General features: G+C 44.8%; 1 protein-coding gene across 1 annotated transcript in view; it reads left to right on the top strand.

Annotated features, from left to right (window-relative positions):
* Positions 1–24,890, top strand: part of LOC105518249 — a 26,599-nt gene continuing 1,709 nt past the window's right edge. Inside the window, exons 1-2 of the mRNA XM_011951154.1 lie at positions 1–147; positions 4,274–4,371. The gene's annotated coding sequence lies outside the window, so the exon portion shown is untranslated. The remainder of the gene's footprint in view (positions 148–4,273; positions 4,372–24,890) is intronic.

Below are 24,890 nucleotides of genomic sequence, written 5' to 3' on the forward strand. Positions count from 1 at the left end.
GTGTTGCAGATGGGCTGCCCGTGAGGTCTGTGTGCCCCAGCTCCCTGAGAGTACACAGGGGACGTCTGTCGGTGAGAAGCCAAGCTGCGTGGCCTCTGGGAGCCCTTCCAGAGTCTCATATGCCCAGCCCTTGGGTGTTTCTGTGCTGTGAGTAGGATGAGGCGGAGGGAGTTCTCAGCTTTCCTACAGAAAGGCAGGCACCTGTCACCACCCTGAACACTTGGGCTGCTCCTTTGAGTGCTTTACAGTGACAGGAAGCTTGCTTTCCATTCCTGTATTTTCTCTGGACAGTCAAATCACTTTCCCACTGAGGCTTCTAGTTTTAAAATGATTAAAAACAGGCCTATTTCCATGCTTATGTTTTAGGCTCAGCTAGAGGCATAAAAGGAAATGTCCTCATAGTAATTGCTGTGAATGGATTTGGGGGTAATAGATGATCTGCCTCTTCCCCAGCTCCCCTCAGCCACAGCAGCCAAAGGTGTATGAAGCTCCTGCCCCGAGGGAGAGCTGCTGCTCAGTGCATTGTTTTGTGCGGCAGCAGAAGGCCCATGACACGGTGCCCAGGGCTCGTTCTCTCACTGGAAGCACAGATGGTGTCGCCCCGTTTTCAGAGTCCACAGAGACTGGAGACGTGGTAATTTTAGTGTTGGAACAGGGATCCTGCCCTGGCAGAGTCTTGGTTCCTAGTTGGGGAACGTATTTTCGTAGAATAACAGACTTTCAAATGTAATTTAGTCAGTGCTTGCGTTTTTTGTGTCCTTTTCTGGTGGTTGTCACTTGCAGCGATGTGGACTACATTACCATATGAGGCTGCCCTCCTGACCTCAGGACCGCTAACTCTTGCAACACACTTCCCTAGGTTGAGCTAAAATCTGCCCTTTGTAGTGTTCACTCCTGGATCCCAACCTTCCCCCTAGGGACCCTGTAAAGCAAGCCTGATCGTCCCTCCTTCATGTGAACACCCACTGGTATTTGATGAAAGGTAAGAGTTCCTTCAACAGTTTCTCTGAGGATAAGGTCTCAATTCCGTGGTCACCTGGGCTGATAGGCATTCGTTTCTTCCCAGAGAGTGGAGCACCCAGCGGTGATCTTACCAGGGCAGCCAGAGCACGGCCATCACTGGAAGTTCCACTCCTTTGACACAGCCTAAGAGAACCATGGGAGACTACAGAGCTCCAGTTAGTCAATGCTCTTTATCTGCAGTAACGTTCTAGAAGGTCGCTGTGAACCCTCAGTTAGCCTATGCTGAGCCATTGCTCCTAGACAAAGAGGAAATACAGTCATATGTCAGTTAATGACAGGGATACATTCTGAGAAAGGCATCGCTAGGTGATTTTGTCATTGTGCATGCATCACAGATATACAAACATAAATGATATAGCCTATTACACACCCAGGCTATATGGTATAGCCTATTGCTTCTAGGCTACAAACCTGTATGGCATGTTACTGCACTGAATACTGTAGGCCCTTGTAACACAATGGTAAGTATTTGTGTATCTAATAAACATATATAAGCATATAAAAGGTACAATAAAAATATGGTATGGGCTGGGTGTGGTGGCTCACACTTGTCATCCCAGCACTTTGGGAGGCCGAGGTGGGTAGATCACCTGAGGTAGGGAGTTAGAGACCAGCGTGACCAACATGGAGAAACCCCGTCTCTACCAAAAAAATATAAAATTAGCCAGGCATGGTGGTGCATGCCTGTAATCCCAGCTACTTGGGAGGCTGAGGCAGGAGAATCACTTGAATCTGGGACATGGAGGTTGCACTAAGCTGAGATAGCACCATTGCACTAAAAAAAAAAAAGGTATTATGATCTTATGGGAGTATCGTTGTATATGCTGTCCGATATTGATGGAAACATTGTTTTGTGGTGCTTGACTGTATAAGGTTAGGTTTCTGTGAGCCTCTGCTTACAACATTTTCATCAAATGATCAATCCATAAGCTTGTTTCATGTATGTTTTTGTTTAAAGACATCTTCTTTAATACACATTGTTGATTCATTAGCATTGAACTCTCAGCCAACAGCCCTATGGCTCATGCCTGAACCAAGCTTACGTAACACGTATATTTTCTCCGTGAGGCACATTGCAGCTTTCTTGCACTTAGGAACACTAGACAGCACTCAGTAGTATGTTTGGGGCCATTTTAACAGCACCATCACCAACAGAAAGTACAAAAATGCAAAAATCATGGCACTAAGTAGACCACAAAAGGGAACCTTCTGTACAGCATGAGAGCTGAAACAAGAAGACATCATGTTACTTGTCTGAATTCAACTGGTAAAGAATGTGACTAATTTTTTGCCACCCTGCATAGGTCCACAGATGAGCTGTGAGTGTTGGTCTTGGGGTTACAAATCAATGTTAGTGAGTAGGCTAATTCACAAGTATGGAATCTGCACGTAATGAGGATGGACTGTACCATGACCCTAAGGAAGTGGAAAAATGGAGGTTGGCTTCATGCAGAGATGTGGCAAATAGTGCCACAGCAGCAATTTCCTGCATGCATACGTCGCAGGGAGGTCCCATGTAGTGGCGTGTGTCTGTGTGTGTTTTACTTTTGGTCCCGTGTCCTCAGATGGACTCTCAGCTCCAGCAGAACAAGCCTCTCATTTCCATCAGCCATGTCTGGCACAGTGTTTCACCCAGAGTGGCACTTGCAGATCTTTGTCACTGTGGCTGCTGAGGAGGAGATCAGTGCTGATTTAGAGCAGAAGGAGCTGAGGGGAGAATGAAATGCGACAAGGGATGTGCATAGGTCCTAAGAGATACTTCAAGTGAAGACACAGAGGTTTAGGTTAATTCAGAAAATCAATGAAGAGGTAGTGGAAGGAACTGAAGGAGGAGACCGACATGGCTGCAGCCACAAAAAGATGATTTTAGAGGAGGCTGACTGTGCATTGGCATGGGACTGGTGAGAAGGTTGTTTTCCTTTTCCCAAGAAGGGCTTTCCTTGTTGAGAGCACGAGACCTTCGCTGCCATGTGAATGATCGCTGCTCTTCCTAACAGTGCCCCTGAGCCTAGGCAGGGCTATGTGTCCACTGTTCAGATGAGCAAAGCAGGAGGGGGCTTAAGCCACCTTCCCAAGGGAACAGAATCAGTGATGGTGCCAGGGTTCCCACTGTTGCTAATCTGACCACCTTAGGAGGGGCTTTTGCTGCAGGCAGTGATCACCCAGGAGAGGAGAGGAGACACCTTTTTTTTTTTTTTTTTAATGAGAGGTTAGGAAAGTGAAAGAAGTTGAGAGAACCTGTAAAAGGAGAGGTGTTGTTTTTGTTGCTTGGTCATGACAGCTTGATTCAGTTCAATAGACGTTTGTTGAGCTTCTGCGTGTCCTTCCTGCCACAGAGGATGGAATCATGGGCTGGACAGAGAAGAATTCTGGGCATGGAGGTCAGTGACAGTTGCCTGTAAGTAGGAGAGTGGGTTTAATCCATGAGTCAGGGAAGCACATCAAGGACTGGTAGTGAGGGCTCAGAGTGGTTGCTGAAAGCCATATGCTTTTGTGTAGTACGAGGCTTGAGCCTGAAGTCTGTTGCCTAGAGATGATTCTGTTCTGTTAGGCTACCAGCTCAGCTCTTTTGCCCTGTGGCTCAACATCCATAGGTGCTGTGGAGGTCAGAGAGTTGGAGATACGGTGAGCTATAACACATGGCACTCTAGCAGGGGAAAAAGTCAAATGGACATGTAACTGTATAATTATAGTGTGTCTCCAGTGCTGTGTGATTACAAAGGAGGCAGAAATTGCTTCCTGTTGGAAGGTTGCCCAAGGCTTCGTGAAGGAGATGATTGATGTGCTGATTGGCTGCCAAACTGCCATTGCCCTTACCTTTCCATCTCTGTAGTTTCCACCCAGATACTTAAGCCAAAAATCTAGAGGAGTCATCACCAATTCTCTCCTTTTCTTAATCTTCCCCACATCGAATCTATCACCACATTGCTTAGCTTCTGTCTTAAAAATAGAGCTCAACTCTCTCAATTTTACTCTTTATTCATTGCCACCACTGGAGCCCTGGGCACATCACCTGTGGCTGCGACTACTGAAAGAGCCTCACCTAAGGGTGGCTTAAAATTCTACTCATTTTCCTCTTTTATCAGCAGTTTTTGCAGCGGACAGAGTAATCTCTCAAAAAATAATCCAAAATCCTGCCACTCCCCTGCTCAAAAACCTTTGTAGATTTCTGTATTAGTCAGGATCCAGCTGTGAAACAACTTTAGGTATTTCAAGCAGGGAATATTAATACAAAGATTTGGTTGCATAGGTACAAATAGAGATGGAAGGCAACCCAGGGCAGGCAGCCGTTACCACCTTTACACTGGAGGCACCCGAGCCCTGGAACCTGGAACTTACTCAACCATGGTGAGTCCTGCCTGAGGGTAGCTGGGAATTCAAAGGGAGGGGCTGTCTGGGTGGAAGCTGCAGTGGCAAAGGAGACACCCCCATGGCCAACGAATGCCAGCTAGAGCCAAGAGGGAGAGGGGAAATACTCTGGCTTCTCTTTTCTTTCTTTCTTCTAGTCTCCCCCTGCGGCCTCCCAGTGGTCAAACCTTGCCAGAGCCAGTTCTCTAGGGAGTCTGGGGAATGCTGAAGGGTGGAAACAGATGTGACAGGAGTGCGGTGCAGTAAATTTCAGGCACTGGCGGAACTATTTATGCAGACGGGGTTTGGCTCCTAGGTGGAATAGAAGGCTGTTGGATTTGTCTGTCAGAAAGTACCATAGCACAGGAATCTGCTCTGCCACTCCAGATCTTCTCTCTGTCTCTGTCTGTCTCTCTCTCCCTCTCTCTTGCTCTCTCTGTGTGTGTGTGTGTGTGTGTGTGTGTAGTGGAGGGATAGACCTCTTTTGGGCCAGGGATTGGTGAATGAGGAAGAGCTTCTCTTGGCCTCCTGTTGAGCCTGGGAGGACAAGCACAGAATATTCTTACGAGCGGTCTGTGGCAGATCAGTACGGAAAGTGTAAGGAACAGGCAGTTTGGTACCTCCAGAATATAATCCCAGTGTCTTTTAATCTGGCATCAAAGCCTTTTAGGATCTCATCCAATCTTACCTTCCATGTTTCTCTAACTGGAATATTTTTCCTGACGCTCAACTCAAGACTTACTAATTTCACCCTCCATGCATTTGTATGCCTTCATTCAATTCCTGTCATTCTTCAAGAATGGTTCAAACCTCACCTCTTCCAGGAAGCTTTCCTGGTTTCCTCCAGCACTCAACAATCTTGCTTTCCTTCTCAGAGCTCCTAAGAAGGTTAAGGTTGCTTTTACTACTTGGTAAGATCATAGTTTTGCCAAAGAAGGATAGTTTACCTCTCCAAAAATATTTCAGGCTCTTCCGTGTCCAGGGCAGGGAGTCATTAAGTTTTTGTATTCACCAGAGATGTCATCACCATGTGCAGGAACACAGTGGATGCCTGACCAACATCTGTGGAATGGAAATGTATTCAGTCCTAAAGATCAAGTAGTCAGTGTTCAATAAAACAAAGGAGAAGCAGCTGAGCAGGTAGAAATGTGTGCTCAGTGATCCCACAACCCCACAAAAAGGTGCTTGAGAAATAAGACAGAGCAATACAGTCATTGGAACCAAATGTGAGACTGTGACTCATGAAGAGAAAGGAGGCTGTCCCTAATTAACAGGAAGCTGGAGAAAAAGACAGTGGCAAGAGAGAGACTGAGATGGGGAGCAGGCTGAGGAAATTTAGCATGAAGGTATTGTGTGATGTTGGCAATTTTGAAATGTTATGTTTAGCAATGAGTAATACATAACTGATCTAGTGGAAAATGTAGGGCTGGTTTTTCAGGGAGGTAAGAATGAGATCTGTGAAATGATAAGGAGTTAATTGCAGATATCTGTGTTGGAAGTTATAATGTCAGTTTGCCAATGCAGGCATTGCCATGAGTATGAATGGCTTTTCTTTGTGGAGTGCTGGAGGCATAAACAGCTGCAGGTGTTGTTTACATGTTTCACATGCTTTCATGCTGAAGTGTGCTTATCAGCTAAATGCATGCTGTGAGAGAAGACTGCCGGGGTTCAAATCCTGGCTCTACCAATTACCAGTTATGGGATTTTAGGAAAATTGATAAACCTCTCTGTGTCTCAGTTTTCCTCATCTGTAAGATGGGGTTAATAACAGTACCTTCCTTACAGTGTTATCATAAGGATTAAATGAGATGTAAAGGATTCAAGAGTGTCTACCTTATTGTAAAAGCTGATAGGATGTTAGTTATTATTACCATTAGTTGTCTTTTATGTTGTCTTCAAGGCTTTGAGGATGGAACTGATGGAGGGGCAGGTTATCTTTTCTTTTCTTTTTTTCTGAGACAGGGTCTCCCTCTGTCACCCAGGCTGGAGTGCAGTGGCGTGATCTTGGCTCACTGCAAGCTCTGCCTTCTAGGCTCAAGCTATCCTTCCACCTCACATCCTGCGTAGCTGGGACCACAGGCACGTGCCATCAGGTCCAGCTAATTTTTTGTGTTTTTGGTAGAGACAGACTTTTGCAATGTTGCCTAGGCTGGTCTTGAACTCCTGAGCTCAGGTGATCTACCTGCCTCAGCCTCCCAAAGTGCTGGGATTACTGGCGTGTGCCACTGTGCCTGGCCGAGAAGGACTATGATCTTTTCTGATGGGGCCACTGAGTACTCATTTGGACTGAAGGCCTTAAAAACCATTACATTTCAAATATTTGGAAAAACGTTTGCAATTTTCAACAAGCAGGTACCAAGAACCTCTTCCTGGGTTTGTGCGTTTGAAGAGCAGCTGGGGTTATGTTGTGTGACTGTCAGCCACCATGGGACTGAGTGGGACTGAGTGCCTGAACCTGGGGATAGCAAGAAAAGTAGGGATTGGCTGCTGGTCTGTAGACAGGGCCTGTAAGGGATCCTGCAAGAGTGTGATGTGGTGATTTCTGTTGGCCAAAGGTGGCTTCTCAGGGGACGGTTGATTGCTGACTCAGTCCAGGTGCACGGAAGGTGCTTGACACAAGAATGGGAAGAGCAGTGGGGGAGTTTACTTTGTTGCCAGCCAGACCTGGGTTCAAATCAGAGTTTGCCTTCTCACCACTTATGTGACTGTTGGAAACCACTTAGCATCTCTGAGCCTTGTAAAATGGGAGGTTTAAATAAGATAGCATATTTGAAGTGACTGGCACATAGGAAGACTGAGAAATGTGAATTGCCTTTTCTCAGTTTCTGCATCTGTAAAATTTGGATAATACAGAATATTTTGTGAGGCTTTTGTAACAATTTCAGATAACATATTCATTCACTAAAATATTTTTAGTGTTGCCTACATGCCAGAAATCCTTAAGGGCTTGGGGTATCTCATCAAATAAAATGGACACAGATACAGGCCCTTTTGTAGTTTAGATTTTAGCAGGGAAAGATAGACAATACACTAATGTAAACAAATACAGCTTCTAGTGTGTTGAAAGGATGATAAGTGCTATGGGGGAAAGTAGGATAAGGGGGCTTGGGAGTGCTGAGGGTGGGGTAGCGTGCAGGATTCTACAGGGTGGCTAAGACAGGCCATCATTATTAAGGTGATACTTGAGCAAATATGTAAAGAAGATGATGGACTTATCCAGAATGATATTTAGGGGAAGAGCATTCCAGACAGAAGAAACAGTGAGTGCAAATGCTGTGGGAGTGAGCCTGGCATGTTCTGAGAGCAACACGGAGGCCAGTGTGGCTGGAGCAGAGGAAAGAGAGACTAGAAGGATATGGAGTCTGGGAAGTAACAGGAAGCCAGGTGGTGCAGGGCCTTGCCGACCACTGGGAGGCCAGCTGTGGCTGTTACTCTAAGTGAAAGGAGGGTACACTGCAGGATGCTATGCAGAGAGGAATGACGTGCTCTGCCTATTTAAGAGGCTCACACTGCACATTGGCTACTGTGTTCAGAATAGACTGTAGAGGGTTAAGGGTGGAAATAGAGAGACCAGTTAGAAGGTTGTTGCTGTGTCCAGATGAGAGATGATGGTGGCTTGGCTCAGGATGGTAGCAGTGGATGGTGAGAAGTGACTCGATCTTTTTATATATCTTGTAGGTAGATTCAATAGCATTCACTGATGATTGGATATGGGGAATAAGAGAAGTATAGGAGTCAAGGACAGCCTGAGCAACCAGAAGGATAGAGCTGCCATCAATTCAGAAGGAGATTGGGAAGCAGGCTTGGATGGGAAAGGTTAGGAGTTCACACTTGAGCATGTTGAATTTGAGTTGTATGTTAAATATCCAAGTAGAGAAGTCATGGAAGCACCTGGTTATATGAGTCAGAAATTTGGGAGAAAGATCTGAGCTGAGATATACATTTTGGAGTTGACAACGTATATGGTAATTGAAGTCACACGAGTGCATGAGGTCACCAAGGGAGTGAGTGGAGACAGGAGGGAAAAGGATCAGCAGCTTGAGGTCCTCCAGCTTAAAGAATCAAGACAGAAGAAGAAGAGTCAGCAAAGGAAGTTGAGAAGTAATCCATGAGGTCAAAGGAAAACCAGGAGAGTGTTATGTCATGGAAGCCAGATGAAGAAAGTGTTTCAAGGGGAGCAAGAGTGATCAACTGTGTCAAATAATGTGATGAGTCAAGTGTATTAGCTATCTATCATTATATAACAAATCACTCAAAAACTTAGCAGCTTAAAACAACAAAAATTTATTATCTCACAAAGTTTCCAAGACTCAGGAATCTAGGAGTTGATAAGGTGGCTAGTCCTGACTTGAGATCTCTTGCAGGTTGAAATTAAGTTGTTAGCTGTGGCAGCAGTCATCTCTAGGCTCAACTGGGGCTGAAGAATCCCATTCCAAACTCGCTCTTGCAGTTCTTGGCACCCCAGTTCCTGGCCATGTGGGCCATCTGAGTGGCTTCCCCCACAGCAAGTGGCCCAAGGGGAAGACAGACTGCAGGAGAGCACCCCAGACAGAAGCCACAGTCTTTTGTACCTAACCATGGAAATGTCACGCCATCACTTCTGAATGTTCTTGGTTACATAGACCACCCCTGGTACAGTGTGGGAAGGGACCACACAAAGGTGAGCATCCCAGGAGATGGGGTCATCTTGGAAGCTGGCTACCACATCAAGCATGACAAGAACTGGTCACTGGATTTAGCAATGTGGAGGGCATTGATAATCTTAACAAAAGCAGTGGGGAGAAAAGTTTGATCAAAGTTGGTGTAAGAAAGGATGAGAGGAGGAGAACTGAGACAGTGAATATAGATGACTCTTTTGAAGAGTTTGCCATAGAGGGGAACAAAGAAATCAGGTAATAGTTGGTGAAGGAAGTGGTTTTTCTAAGATGAGAGAAAGAACAGTATGTTTGCACGTTGATGGGAGTAATCCAACGCAGAAGAGAAAGGTAATTGCTGGAACATGGTCCTGAGTAGAACAATGTGGAATAACATAGAAACAGAGCTCCACTCAACCCGGAATAAATAGTTTATGCGAAAACAGATAAAATTGCCCACTACATTCTTTTATAGATAAGAAGTATCAGATCTCAAGAGTTTAAGGAAAAGAAATTACAGGAGAGAAATCTTAAAATTGAGAAAATTCTTTCCATTAACTAATTCTTCTTCTGGGACTTGGGTAAAGACTGGAGCTACTTTATTTTAGGAGTAGAACACATCTGTCCAGCCTGCAGAAGATGCCTGGTTTGAACACCTCTGTAGTGAACCTGGCCGATGGAAGAGCTGGGACTCCCTTGCAAGCTGCAGACCTGGGAGGGTCAAGAACATCAGTCCCCACTGATGCCTCCCATGCTCCCAGCAGGCCTCACATTATAGAATCCTCTCCTATTACTAAGTCTCACCACAATCAAGGTGGATGGGAACTCTGTCCTGAATGCTTAAGAAACCCAGGCCCTTGCCTGGGTGAGTTTTTTGTTTGTTTGTTTGTTTGTTTTTTGAGATGGAATCTCACTCTGTCACCCAGGTTGGAGTGCAGTGGCATGATCTTGGCTTACTGCAACCTCTGCCTACGGGGTTCAAGTGATTCTCCTGCCTCAGCCTTCCAAGCAGCTGGGATTACAGGCGTGCATCACCACAGCCGGCTAATTTTTGTATTTTTAGTAGAGACTGGGTTTCACCATGTTGGCCAGGCTGGTCTTGAACTGACATCAGGTGATCTGCCTGCCTCAGCCTCCCAAAGTGCTGGGATTACAGGCATGAGCTGCTGTGCCTGGCCAGGGTGGGGGGTTTTATTTTAGCCTCTCATTGAGGTCACTAGGAAGACTCCAGGATAAAGGAGGAAAGTGAGAAAAACTTTTGAATGGACTACATCAGTGATGCTTAGAATCCAGCTCCAGGACCTGGTGTCCCTCCCCCTCATCCCGTCTTGTCCTTCCCTCTTCCTGCTGAGCTCCCCAGCCCTCGGGCTTCCACATGCAGCCCTTATCCTTCTTGTACTCCAGTCAGTTCTCACTGGCATTCTCCTGGTTCTCAAAATGCTTTTACCCTATTGGCTAGGGCAAAAAATGACCTGAGAGATCCTGGACACTCTTCTAGCAACTGTGCCAGAGCTGGTGGCCATCGCCTTTTTGCGGAGACAGATGCTCCTGTAACAGGAACAAATCAATTAGCCAGCCTGCTGCTAATGTGCAAATGTCACCTTATTAAGCCAGTGTCTGCCTGGGTAAGCCACCTCTTTCTCCTGTCCCCACTCTGGAGCTCAGCCCTCCGCTGTTGCTTCAACCTCTCTCTCTTCTGAGGTCAATTGTAAAATGAAACTGCTGTCATCTGAACATCTATGAAAGCCACATGCTCTACCCAGATGCCTTGGCTGAGGGGAGGGGCAGTTTAATTTCCCTTCCTTCTCCAAGGAGTCTTGAAGTGCAAGGACCCGCTCTCCCTTTTCACTGTTTCCAGAAAAACAGAAACAAGGCAAAACAAACTAAAAACAAAACTTTGGCACCTATTTTTGGTGCCAAAACCTTAAATTAGATTAAGATCACATCAATTTCTTCCATAAGCTTTGTAGCTTAGGACGTGCATGCTCACACTTTATCTTATTTAACCCTCATAATAAATCTATTGGAGGAAAGGACAATTATCTCCATATAACAGATGAGAAAACTGAGGCCCAGAGAGGTTGGCTGACTTGCTCAAGGATATTAAGCCAGTAAACGGCAAAGCCAGGGCTGGAAGAAGGGCAAGAAGGGCCAGAAAAGCTGATTCAAAGTGCAGGAACTCTGTAGGCACCTCCTGGTTGCTGGAGCAGGGCATGCGGAGTGCCCTCCCTCCATGAGCTAAAGGAGGACTGGGTTCCATGAAGCACCAGCATTGCTCTGTCACCCCCACCCAACCTGGTCACCTTTCACTATGACCACTTTCCATCCCATGTCACTTTCAGGAACGAGGTCTGAGCAGTGCAACTGGACCTACTATAGACGTAGTTTCCACTGGCTTTGACTTCATCAAGCGAAAACCAACACCCCTTTGAAATCTGTAGCCCCATCCCTAAAAATCAGCCTTTCAGCTTGAATCAAAAGGCAAAAGGCAATGGAGATCCAATTGGAAACAGAGCTCCCTTCCTCTCTTCCAGGCGATGCTGCTGTGTAGAAGGTCACTTCAGAAATTCTGTCTACACTATGAGGACATAAATATTAGGGAGAATCTCCTCTGCCTCACATGAGCCTGGGTCCTTCAGTGAGTCCCCCCACCACATCCCCTCAATTCTTTGGTTCTTCCCAGTATTGTGACCTTTCTGTCCTTCCTCTCAAGTTGTAGGAGTTGATTCTTTCCAAAATAACCTGAGTAATGGCTTGCAGGAAAGTTACAATTAGCTTTTCACAGGGAAGAAAGCTCAGAGAGTTTTTTTTTTTTTGAAGGAAAAGAGGTAGAAGAAAAAAAGAAAAAAGCAAATGAAAAATCTTGTGGTCTTCTAAGTGAGTTGAGAAAACACTGAGTTATTTCCGTAGAGCTATTCTGGCAGGAGATAACATTGATTTTTGGCCTATCTTCATTGCTTTTATTGCTGATTACATCCTCTTTTTCTAGATTGTCCCAGGTGGCCACAGGTGAATGAATTGCGTTTCCTTACAGACCATTGATTTCTGTGTTGACACACATTGATTTCAGCTCAGAATAAGAAAGATCATGCTAATAGAGCTATCTAAAGTTGGAATAGTTGCTTGGGTGGTGGGGGAAGGAGGGTGGTAATGAAATAGTGAAATCCCTGTCAACAGAGGTGTTCAAAGACTGAATGACTGTGGAGGCAATGTGGTGGAGCTGACTCCAGCAGGACTAGGATAGCTCAGGGGATCTTTAATGTTCTCACCTCATGTTCAGCATTAGCCCCTGAGATGACTGTTTAATATTATGTAGATACTACATGCCGGTGAGGACCGTGGTTCCCGAAGTGTCACTTGTTAGATGTTTCCCACAGGGTGGTATGCTTGACGATTTTCTTTGGTGAGGAATTTACTGTTAAAATAGTAAAAATGCAATTAGTACAACAAATCACAATTTCATGGATATCATTGCCTGGGATGAAGCTAACAAAACCCATGCCGTAGTAATGGACATTTAGACTGTAAAAATTACAGGTAAGCCCCAAGTGGTGACCTTGAACATTTAAGACCTTTATTGCTGAATTTTAGCCCTAACTGTTCTGAAGGATGAGTCGTACAGATGACCCAGATAAATAATATGGAATCTGATCTACTGTGGTTCCATGCTGTATCTCAGTGTTCCCCCCGACCCAGGGGTACATTGTGAAGCAGATTTGAATTTGCTTCACAAAACTCAGATTATAAAAATCTAGCATTCATTATTTCCAGAACCTTGCTAGATTTCTGAGTTTCTAGCCACTTTAGTGGAAAACAACCTGATCTTTTTAAATTTATGTTTTATCTTAGTTCTAGCCAGAGATTTTCTAGTTAACTGATGATTTATCATTCCTTTGATTACATATGTCATTCCTTTGATGTATATACAGTCAGCTGCCTGCTACCCCTCCTTTCCTGAAGCTTATGTAGCCTGACGTTGGGGTGGGGCATCTGGGCTGCAGACCCTCTCGGGAGGCTGTAGACTGGCGGTGGCTGCAGGGAAGAGGGCCCTCCTTGTCTGTGGGCACTGACACCTCTCCCCCACCACATCAGTTGCTGAAGCATCCGCATGCCCTACCAAGCCTCTTGTCTCCTGATACATGAACCCTGTCTCCTCCTTGCCCAAGCCTTGAGACCCCTTTAGGACCATTGGCAAGATCCCCGTACCCCTCTTCGGCTCAAGATTGTGTGCTGAAGACAGGAAATCTTCACAGAGCCTCCTGCACCACTCAGGAGACACAGGAGCTTTAGGGATGGGAAGGGGCCATCTCAGGCCCTCTCTCTCTGCCTCTTCCCAGTCCTGATGTTCTGTGTTTTCCCTTGGGGTACATTGAGCTCCTATTGATCAGGCACTTTGCAAAGCTGTCTCTGTCCAGGGTTTGAGAGGGTCATGCTTTGCTGTATTATGGCTGCAGTGGCTTCCAGTTGGTCTCCCTGCCTCTTCCACTGCTCTCCCACAGTTTGTCCTCACCGGCAGCTACACAGGAGTGTCATGCCTGCTTAAAACCCTCTGAAGGCTTCCCACTTCCCTCAGAGCAAAAGGCAAAGGCCCCCTGTGATCTGCCTCCTAACATTACATCGCTGATATCATCTGCTGCTACTCCTGTTCTAGCCACACTGGCCTCCTTGCTGCTCCTAGCAAGGAACATTCTAGGCATGCTCCCTCATTAGGCCTTTGTGCAGCTTTTTCTGTCTTCCCTATATCAGAATTGCCACTTCCTCACTTACTTTGAGTATGCTGAAATGTCACCTTCTCGATGAGGCCTATTCTGACCACACTGTTTCAGTTGCAGTCCACCCTAACTCCCATCCTTCCTGCCTTGCTGACCCTGACGTGATGCACAGTTCTTTGCTTAAACACCCTGTCCTCCAGGCAGCTTCCCCAACTCCCCAAGACCCTCTAGGGCCTCCCAGAGAACCTTACTTGTTTTTTCCACTTGAGCACAAATCAAGGTTCATGTTAGAATCTGTTTACTTTTCTGTTTTAAACTCTGGTGCCTGGCACAATGCCGGGCATGTAGTAGGTGCTTATTGTCAATGTATTGAATAAGTAGATGGTTGGATGAATGAGTGAATGACTCAGTTCACTTTAAAAAAAAAAGCTTAAAGATTGTTGAGGAGATTGGCTAGTAAGGCTTGTAAAACCTCCAGTATGGTGCTTGGCTCAAAAAGAGGAAGTTTATATTTATAATTCATACGATAAAGGAGGACTTCTTGTCACAGAGCTTCCCTATTGTCTGTGATTCAACTAGTTCCAGTGAAAATTGCACTGATTTTTATATAGGAAACATCAGGCTAAAATGCTTGAAAGATGTGTAGCAGGAGGAAGCGGCAGCCCTCCACTTTGCAGCACTGGGTCTTTCTTATACCTGCTAGCAGATGCCCCTCTTCTTGACTCCTCTTGGAATTACTGCCTGGCTGTTAAGTGGCCCAGCTCTCTAGAACACCAACACCTTAGAGGGGGCCTATTTATGTCAGCGATTTTCATCTCCAATGAAGAACGTGGCCCTGGGGGACTTGTGTTTGGTCTGAGAAGTAGAGGAAAGGTAGGATGGGCCACTTTGGAGCTTGTATGTGATGATTGATGACCCAGACAATCTCATACTCCCGTTTTGTATCATTATATATTTTCAAATAAGGTGATCTGCTAACACAGCTAAATGTATACCAATTTTTGTAACCAGATGAGGTATTTCTTATATAAATTTGCAAATCAGAAAAAATATTCTTTTCAGACCAGTTAATTTCCTTTTTGGATCAATGAGTAGTGTTGCCATAATCATGGGGGATTTTGTAGAATATTATGGTGAAGACAGGAATTTGGTAACAGCTAGAGGGTGGTGTAAAGACCCTGGTAGCTGGGGGACAGAGGTCTAAGGTGGTGAGAGAGAGCCCAGGGGCCAGGGAAAGAGGTGGGAAGGGTCCCAAGACTCATTTTTCCCGTTCCTCCTAGTTTCCTCCCAGAGCAGAGCCATCACTTGATTCCCATCAGGCAATCACAAGATCACAAAGGATGATCCACCCCTATTTCTCTTACCTCTTGGGGCAGTCTGAGAGCTTGCTCTGTGATGATGCTGCTTGGAGAGGCCCAGGACTGTTGTGCCAAGCCTGAGCATATTCCATTCCCATGCAGCACTGTGCTTAGTTAGAAAGTGCTGCTGACAACAACTCTGCTTCCTCTACATGGACCTGCTTAAAGACAAGGAGCCAGGCCGGAGGGAGGGGGCAGGTGGAACCTGGCACAAACATGCACCTGGCACAAACATGGCACAAACATGCATGAACTTATTACCCCCTGCACATACATGTACATATGTACCTGCCATCACTGAAACATACAAACAGTCAGAACAGGACTATTTGAGGGCCCATCTAATTTCAAAGTACAGCCTATACTATCCTTACTTCAACTTCCAGAGAGACATTGGGTAAGGAATCAGATTTTGAATTCTAGGTACAGTGTTACTAGCTATGTGACCTTGGGTAAGTTTCTGTGCCCTCTTTTCTTATTTACTTAATGGGAAAGATAAAAGTACTCACCCAATAGGTTGGTTAATAAACATGAATTTCGAGTCTTGAGTTCAAGAAATGGAACTCATACCATAATTAGAGCCAGCACGGTGCAGTAGATGAAGGCATGGCATTTGGAGTCAGTCGGATCTAGATAAGAGGCTCTTCCATTTAATGACTGTGTGACCCTAACCTTGGGAAAATTATTTAATCCTTTTAAGTCTCAGTTTTTCATTTGTAAAATTGAGTTCACAGTAATAGTTATTTCATAAGATTTTTTTGAGAATTAAGTAAAAATTTAAAGGATTTGTTGCATAAAAGCCCCTTATAGTATCTAGTATAAAATTAAAAACCCAATAAATATTAATCATTATTTTTATTGATGATGGTGGTGGAGGTGGTGTCTAGTATGACCCCTCATTCTCATTCTACCCTACTTAATTGCAGAGAGGCCTTTTACATATAATCCAATGCAGTGTTCACTTCCCCACCTCAAACTTACTGCTTGCCCAATTGAACTTAACTTTATTCAGTTTAGGTTGAGTCATTTTTCCATTATTCTGAGGATTGTTAGAATTAGAATACTGACCAAGAATTTTATGTAAAAGTGAAGTCCCAGTGTGCATTTATAGATCATGAACTACAACCAAAAAACATAGAGAGGGATAAGAAGACTCCTCCCCCCCTTGCTGTGATCAGAACAATGAAATGGCTTTGTAGGCTTGTGGAGTATTTACAATCTTGTAATTGTGCAGGTGAATATGGGAACTCCCTCAACTAACGTGCTTTGGGGTGTAAGTAACAGAAAACCTGACTCAAATGGGCTTTGGCCAGTAGGAGCTGTATTGGCTCATATTGCTGGTGGTCTAAGGTGGGGTGGCTTCCAGGTTGATTGAATCTGGGACTCCCTCTCCATTTCTTGTGATTTTCTTGGCCCTCCTCTCCTCCATGTGGCAGGCTTATCCTCAGTTGGCAGTGACGTGGTGGCAGCGGTTTCACAGTTTGCATCTGTGCAGAACCCTGTCCAGAGGCAGAGAGGGACCACTTCTTTTTCTAGCCTTCCCTTAAAAGCTGGGAGATTTTCCCTCCAAAATCCTAGTACATGTTACCTTATACTTAATTGGCTTTAAATGAGTCACATGCCCTTTTCTCAACTAATCACTGACAAAGGGATGTGGTTACCTTGACTGGATTAGTCTAATTAGAACCCGCCATGGAGCTGGAGCCCATCCCCCAAACTGTATGCACGGTGCATAAGGTTGGGGGATGGAGTGATCTTGAGGAGGTAAACATAGTGCCTATTAGAGTTTTCCTTTTTAGATCATTGGAGAGATGTGGGCACTTTCAATTGGATTGTAATTGTTGGTCTTGTCTTACAAGTGCCTTGTGTCTTACTGCAGAACGTCAGGGAACACCAGTCTGTGTTGTGCACCTGGAATTGCCAACATTGTGCTCAGTATGCATTTATTGAGTTAAAAATCCTTTGGGCCACATTATCTCTAGAAATGTGAATTTTGTTCTCAATGAATTCTTTGGCTTAAAAAGCAGGTTAATTATAACATCATTATTGGTAATCATGTGGTAAAATATGTAATAAATGACCAGAAAGAAAAAGCACGAAACAGAATAATCAGAGGGCACAGAGAAGAGAGTGGAATGAAGAAAAGATCCTAAAAGCTTTCAGAGATCAGATATGCTTTGGAGGCACAGGTATGCCCTTCTTCCATTTCTATCAGCTCCTGTGTATCCAGATCCTAAACCGAGATCTTCCCACTCGTTGTCAAGCTTCTTTGTAACTTCCCACGTGTTTGATCACAGCTGAGGTGTGCACAAAGGCTGGGTTCTGAGATAGGTCATATGGAATTTGACTAGAAGAGGCCAGACTTGGCAGCCAGATGGGGAACAACTCAGGCCAACCTCACAGGAGTTCACAACTGGCCAACATGTGAGGCACTTGAGGGCTGTGAGGTGTCCTCCATGAAGACCACATTGTAGGCCCCATGTGCCCAGCTTTGGGCTTTGTTCTTGTTTCCCTAGGTGGCAACTCAGACTGGCTCTCCCAGTCCAAACCATGTTCCCTACTTAGAGCTGCAGCATGAGGGAATGCCCGTGGGCTAGTACCTTTGAAAGCCTGTGCTGCTGTTATGACCCTGCTCAGAGAGGAGATTTAAACAGCACAAACAGTGCTGTCCATAACTTTACTGCAGTAGCAACATACTCCTTTTAAAAGACAATTACCTCCAAGAAAATCACTTCAAGTAATCTTGGTCTGAGTGGGTGGGAGGGATATTATGAGGCTCTAACTGGAGATCCCCAGTGCTACTGGGATTGATACTTGAGAATGTTTTGATAGAAAAGAGGCTATTGGAGAAGATTTTGCAGCATTGTAGATGCTGTTGTCTGAGCCTGATGCTGCAGTGGTTTGGACAAACACCCTTCAGGGACTATATAGAGGCTTCTGGAAGTTAGCCCCTAGCCCTTCTCTATCCCAGTCTAGATAACTGTGGAACTTCAATTTGTTTCTCCAAGTCCAAGGGATTGTAGCATTTTATTTTCTTTCCAGTTATAACTATTACTGACTCCTAGTGACTTTTCCTTCCAGAGGCTATCCGAGGAGTAGTTTTCTGTCCTGAGTTTTCTACCTCCCTTAAGTTCCTTAGAAAAGTATGGGAAACTGCAAAATATCTTCCCTCCTCCGTACCTGTTTATCTTCCTCCCTCTCTCCTCCCCTTACTCTTTCCTTTCATAAGCACTTACTGAATGCTTACAATCGCAGCTGCTGGGGATACAGCAGTCAATAAAGCAGAAGGTGTCTCTGCCTTCACGTAGCTTCAAGGCTAGCTGGGAAGGGGTTGTCATTAATCAAAGGACTGCAGAAATAAATATGTCTGTGATGTAAACCTTCTATATAATTGATGAAGACCCACCAACACTTAATATTTTTGAGGTCTTGTTTTCCAAATCATCAAGATCCTTTGGTATATTGATTGCTGCAACATTTAGAGTTTCTCCTTTTTCTTTTATGTAAAAAAAGAAAAAAATCTGATTACCTATCTCTCTACACATTATGATGTAGCAATTTTTTGGCAATCAACTAATTCCCTTCCACAGGTAGACTGGCCAATATTCCATGTATTTGACATATTTGTAAGTGTTTGCATTTGCATTTGCTTTTGTGATTATAACACAATACAAATAGCAATAGTGTAATAGAGATTGCCAGTGCTTATTGATATTGGTTTTCTCCTTTTCTTCCTTGGCATGCATGTGTACTACATTTCTGCTCTCCTGTGATTAAGCAGGGCCAGGTGACTGAATTCTGGCTAATGGAATGTGGAGAACTGATACACACCACTTCTAGGCCTTGCTTGTAAGCCTCATGCAAAATCTTCCAAGTGCTTTTTTCTTTTTCTTTGTCTCCCAGCTGGAGAGAAAAAGAGCTTAGGAAGACTCTGAGGTCCAAGGCTTGGGTGTTAGCAGGACCAGTTGCCTGTTTTTGTAAATAAAATTTTTATTGAAATATAGCCATATCCATTTGTTTATATATTGTCTATGCTTCTTTCATACTGAAAGCAATGTGAAAAGGCAGAGTTGTGTAGTTGCAGCTAAGACCTCATGGCCTGCAATGCCTAAAATATTTACTATCTAACCCTTTAAGAAAAAAATTTGCTGAACCCTTCCCCAGGGGATGGCAGAGCCACTGAATGAAAGGAGCCTGGTTCCCTGAATGACTATGTGGAGCAGTCTCTCTTTCCCATCTTCCAGGGCAACTTGCATCATTAGACAGTGATATTAGAAAGAAATAAGGTTTTATTTTATTAAGCTACAGATATTTTGAGATGTTTTGAGGTTGTTTAATACAAACATAAGTTATTTTACATAATAGAAATGGTAGCTAATTTTTATGGCCAGGTGCTGTTCTATGAGCTTCTGTATTTAATTCTTACAACTTTATGATATATCTACTTTTTTTTTTCTCTTTTTTTGAGATGGAGTCTCGTTCTGTCTCCCAGGCTGGAGTGCAGTGGTATGATTTTGGCTCAGTATAACCTCCACCTCCTGTGTTCAAGAAATTCTCTGCCTCAGCCTTCTGAGTAGCTGGGATTATAGGCGCCCGCCAGCATGCCTGGCTAATTCTTTCGTATTTTTATTAGAGATGGAGTTTCATATTGTTGCCCAGGCTGATCTCAAACTCCTGACCTTGTGATCCACCCACCTCAGCCTGCCAAAGTGGATGTATCTACTCTTAATGATCATTTTACAGATTAAGATAAGCAAGGCTATGTAATTTGCCCAGGAATTCAGTTGGTGAGAGTGGAGCTGGGATTCATACCTAGCTCCAGAGTTCAGGGTCCTAACTTCTATTTTTTTGCCCTATATTTACCTAACTTACAGTTCCAAGTTCCTCCCCAGATACTATCTGGATTCTTATCATAGGCTTCTGTAGGGCAGGTTATATTATTATCCTCATTGTTTATGTGAGAAAACTGACCTAGAGAAGTCAAGCTAAAGCTTGCTTGATTAGCAAGTGGCAGAACTGTAACCTGAACCCAGAGCTTCTGATACCAGACTACGGACTCTTTCGACTCCTCCGCAGAGACTCAGGCTGACTTAGTGCACACTCCATATTTGAAACTGAGTATTTTCCTTGAGTCCTGGTTTACATTCAGAATGCACCAGCCTGTTAAATTGCTGTTGGACATTAGCCCATCCTTGAACAGTCACCATAACAACATAGGCATGTTGAGAGGAATGTGGGGTGGGCAAAAACTGATGCCAGTCCAGGGCAGAATAGAGCTTTGCAGGGAGTAGGGGTGGGTCAGGGAACTCTTCCTGGGTGTGTTTTGCTGTGTTTTTTTCATGATATAGACTGGGAATGGTTGAGAAGGAGACTGTTCTGGCGGCTTTTAACAACCTGACTCATCCAGGACAACACCTCTTACCAACTTAGCACAACCTCTCAGGCTGACACACTGCTTTTAGGACAGTGTTTAAAGACATGATTCCTAGGGGGAAAGGGTGTCTATTAACAATGCAGATTTCTGAACCCACCCAAGATCTACTGCATGAGAATCTCTGGAGAGACATTCAGGAATCTGCATTTTTAACCAGCAATGTAGATGGTTCTGATGTACACTAGAGATTGAGAAGAGCAGTCTTAGGAAGTCATGGCAAATGAAAATCATGCCCAGCTTTTACCCCTCCTTTTGCGGCCAGGTAACAGGCTGGCTCAGCTAAGAAAAATCTCTAGATGAATATTTATTTCTGCATGGGAAATATTTCCTTTCAGAGTGGGCGGGTGAATATGCTGAGTAGGTCATTCCCTGCCATTCCTATTGCTGGGCAGGAAACCCATTTAACCGTATCAGTTCTCTCTCAAGAGAATCATTTTTACAATTAACTCAGCATGATATATAAGTTGTAGAGTATCATATCTAAAAATTCATTCCATCTTGTAACTTTTAATTTCTAACAGGTGGGAATTATGACATCTTTGCCCTCATCCAGCCTATAGCAGACAGAGGGTACAGAGCCAGGATAGCTCAGAGCCAGCTTGGGGACACTTGTGTGCCTACCACTCACCTCATAGTACTCATCAGTTCCATTTCTGTCCACTGTCTCTTAGCCCATGTGCTTACCTAACTTACAGTTCCAAGTTCCTGGTGGTATATGCAGTGGAGACTTCTTTGCTGAACTCAGAACTTTCAGGGAATGAAGATAGTAGACTTAAAAAAGCATAAGTTTCATTGACTTCCTGGTGTATCCACTTCTCACAAGATAGTTAGAGGATGCACATGTTCTGGGGGAATCAGAAAGAGAGTGGTGGAGGGGTGGGAATAGGATGGGCATGCACCCAAGAAGAAGAAGATGAATGTCCTCAATGTGGCAGACTCATCTTTAAGGGTCTGAGAGGCACAGATAAGCCAAAGGGGTGCACGGACCATTATTTCTAAAGCAGTCAAAAACAGATGAATTACAAAGTAAAACTCTTGATAGAGTATAAAGGGAAAGATGGTGCAAAAGACATAATATTTCTTCATGGACAAAGATCTTGACTTTGACTCTAGAAGGGTGACAGGGAAGACAATTTCAGAAGTAGGCAGGAGTGTAATTATGAGCACAAGTGTTTTTGGCAGTGCAGGGTGCTTGGGTGGAGGTGGAGGAGAAGAGCCCTTATTCTGCCATCCCACTGTGCCCTGAAAAGCAAGGGAAGGGTTTTTCTGGGGCTGCCGGATTGCACTAAACCCTCTTCCTCCTCAGGATCCCCATAATTTAAAATCACACCCTCTGTCCACTAACCAAACTTAGCAATGAAGAATAAGAAGAGAAGTAGGTAGAAAGCAAGGGTTAGAGTCAGACAGGTGCCCTCAAAGCTTTCATTAGCTCATTCTTGGGCAAGTTTCGCAGAGCTGGTCTTATAACTTTTAATTTCTAAGCAGGCCCTCTTTTCCCTCCATTCAGCTATGTTGAGTGTGAGCTACAGGACAGCAACTTTGCTCTCAGGAAGCTGCTCACCTGGGTCCACCCCTCGTTCTCTTTTGTAGATCTCCATTTCCTGTTTTTGCCTGGTTCTCTGTAGAACCTGCTTCCATGGGCATAGGCTCAATGACAATAATGGAGTCCAAGAAATGCAGTTGAAAGACCAAAGTTTACAGATAAAGTTTTATCAGAACACAGTCATGCCCACTCATTTACATACTCTCTAGCTGCTTTCATGCTACAACAGCAGAGTTTGAAGAGTTGCAACAGAGATTGTATGGCACGCAAAGCTCAAAATATTTATTTTCTGGCCCTTTGCAACAGAGATTCTATGGCGTGCAAAGCTTGAAATATTTATTTTCTGGCCCTTTGCAGTGTTTACCAATCCTTGCTCTAGAGAGTTTTGTACTGGCATTTAAATGCTAGCCTTAAGTAACATATATCACTTCCACTCACAACTCACTGGACAGAATGGTCACATGGCCCCACTCAACCATAGAGGGCCAGGAAGTACATCCTACCCGGGCAATAATCGGAATATTTGGCAAACAGCACTAATGGTCACCATAAGCACCTACTCTGAGTTGAACTCAGTACTAAGTGCTGGGTATAGAAAGATGAACAAGACAAAATTGTTGATCTCAAGGAATTTAAGGAACGCCAGAATTTGGGGATTGGAGGGGGAAGGCTAAGTATAGATTCAAGTATCCTTTCCTAGAAGATATAGACTAACTTGTCTGAATTGCTTGAGATCTCAGCTTGGTGCTAGCCAGAACTGGGGACTGGCCGGCTTGGCAAGCAGTGGGGGTGACAGATCCTCCTGATGAACATTTGTATCAATAATAGAAGCGTTGTTTAACAGAATTTCTTAAAGGAAAGATGAGATAATTTCATGTTTTGATATTCACAACATAAAGCCGGAGCTCTGCAGTGCATATTATTGCTGTTGTAATTTTGGCAAAGATGTGATTCAAATTGGCAAAGTGTCTGGGAAGAGGAAATCATGTAAGGAGAGAGGGTGGGATAAGTCAGGAAACAGGTGGGGAGCCAGGTACTGGTGGCCTGGTGAGACCTGGGAGGGTGGCCCAGGAGCCTTTGTGGCAGAGAGACACAAGGGAAAGGAGGCTGCAGCCAGCAGAGTCTGAGAATTCTTGGAGTTGCTGGAGATGCTAAGGCCTGGGGAGGGAGTGGGAGCAGCAGGGGAGGGGTGTGTGCGTGCATGTGGTGAAGGAGAGACATTTAAACATCGTAGGAATGAAGGATAAATTTAAAATCCCTCAAGGGGAGTTGAGACAGAATGACAACGTGAGGAACATGAATCACTCTTTCTAGGGACCCACCCAGCTGTTGGCATGATTTGGAATACATTTTCTCCTCCTTGCCAAACTCATTCCGGACCCTTTATCTTCCTTCTCCCTGATCCCTTGATCTGGCCTTGGTGGCCAAGTACCTAGTGCTGGCTATCATGTCCTGGGAGGTTCAAGCTCAAAAGCATTGAGGCCTTAGGGTGTGGTGCTGGTAGGGTGAGGAAGACCAGTCCAGATGCTGAAGACAGAGAAGGGGACAAATAGAGAAGGTATTTTAGGGCTCTAGGGATGTCCGAGTCTACTGAATGCTCCCATCAGGCTTTATCACGTATGTGCTAAGATCATCCTCTCATCCAGCCTTTTTGTTTCTATTTGTTATGTAAGCATAACGAGGAGGGGGGCTGGGAGAGGCATTTATGGATTCTGCTTCATGTGGTAGAGACAGTGTGATCAATATAGTGGAGAAAACCATAAGCTAGGACTTGAAATCTGAGTTCTCTCCCAGCTCTGCTTTTTATTGGCAGTATGATCCTGGGTGGGGCTCTCTACTTTTTTGGACCTCAGCATCCATAAATTGATATGGTTAGATCATTAAGATTCCTAACCATTGAGATAGTCTTTGTTTTTGTGACTTGCAATTTGACTTGCAGTCCAACCCAGGGAAGGCGGAGTGGGAGACGTGTCTGGAGGGCAGTGTTCCGGGAGGATGCCACCCTGGGCGCCCAGCACAGCTCCCAACATGTAGTGGGTGTTCAACCATCCAACACTGGTTGAATGATCTGGAGGTCAGGGTTCCTCTGAGCATGTAGAGCATAGGACACTTCTTAGATACCACTTGTGGTCACTAAGATGTGTAGTTGGGAGGAATTCTGGTTTTGGGCTCCTGGCTAGGAGGGAGGCAATAAGCAGGTATCTTGAAAAGGTGGTAAGTTCAGGCCCTCTCAAGCCACAGGGACTGTCCCTCCAGTACTTAGACCTGCTATGGGGACTAGCAATGTGTGAGTAACTTTTACGTCTCTCATTAAGTTAAACCTTTGCTAATTGGAGCATGTCAAGATCTAGTACCAGCCACCCACCTGGACTGCTGCTTTCACCTGGGCAGGACCATGAGGTGTAAAACAGGGAAAACACCTCAATGGCTTTGGACTCAGCCTTTAGGGGTGTAGTAGTGGAGGAGAGGTACACAAAGGAGGAGAGAGGACTGACCAGGGAGGCAGGAGGAATCCTTTGGTTTCCCTAAATCCTCCCTCATGCATCTGATCTTCCTTGTGCCTGTATTCTGTTCCTAAACTGGCAAGCTCTGTTTAACCCAGCTCCAGGGTCCTTTCCTTCACAAAGCCCTCCTGACCACCCCCAGCTGGGCTAGGTGCCCCTCTTCTTTTTTCTTTTTTTGGGACAGAGGCTGGGCTGGAGTGTACTGGTGTGATTTCAGCTCAGTGCAACCTCTGCCCACCGGGTTCAAGTGATTCTCCTGCCTCAGCCTCCCAAGTAGCTGGGATTACAGGCATGCGCCACCACACCTGGCTAATTTTTGTATTTTTAGTAGAGA

This window comes from Colobus angolensis, unplaced genomic scaffold (assembly GCF_000951035.1).
Source record: "Colobus angolensis palliatus isolate OR3802 unplaced genomic scaffold, Cang.pa_1.0 Scaffold315, whole genome shotgun sequence".
NCBI lineage: Eukaryota > Metazoa > Chordata > Mammalia > Primates > Cercopithecidae > Colobus > Colobus angolensis.